The following is a 286-nucleotide window of genomic DNA, read 5'->3' on the forward strand; positions in this document are numbered from 1 at the left end:
CCACTTACCCCAATAAAAGCAAGACTTCAATTATTCCAAACTGTTAATGTTAAGCAGGACACAGAAAACACTCGCTACATCCTGGTTCCACTACAGGTTCCAGAAAACCACAAGCCGACCTCTTTTCCAGGCCTTAAAATTGTTGAGCAACCTTTCGTACATCATGGACATCGTCCTCGGCAATATCTGTAGTAAGTCTCTATTTTCATTTGCATCTATTTGTGGGGTCTTGGTGGCAGCGTGGCGAAGGTGAAGGAGGTGGAGGGAGGGCCTGGAACTGTTCGAA

The sequence above is a fragment of the Penaeus monodon genome, chromosome 21, assembly GCF_015228065.2.
Source record: "Penaeus monodon isolate SGIC_2016 chromosome 21, NSTDA_Pmon_1, whole genome shotgun sequence".
In the NCBI taxonomy this organism is placed as follows: domain Eukaryota; kingdom Metazoa; phylum Arthropoda; class Malacostraca; order Decapoda; family Penaeidae; genus Penaeus; species Penaeus monodon.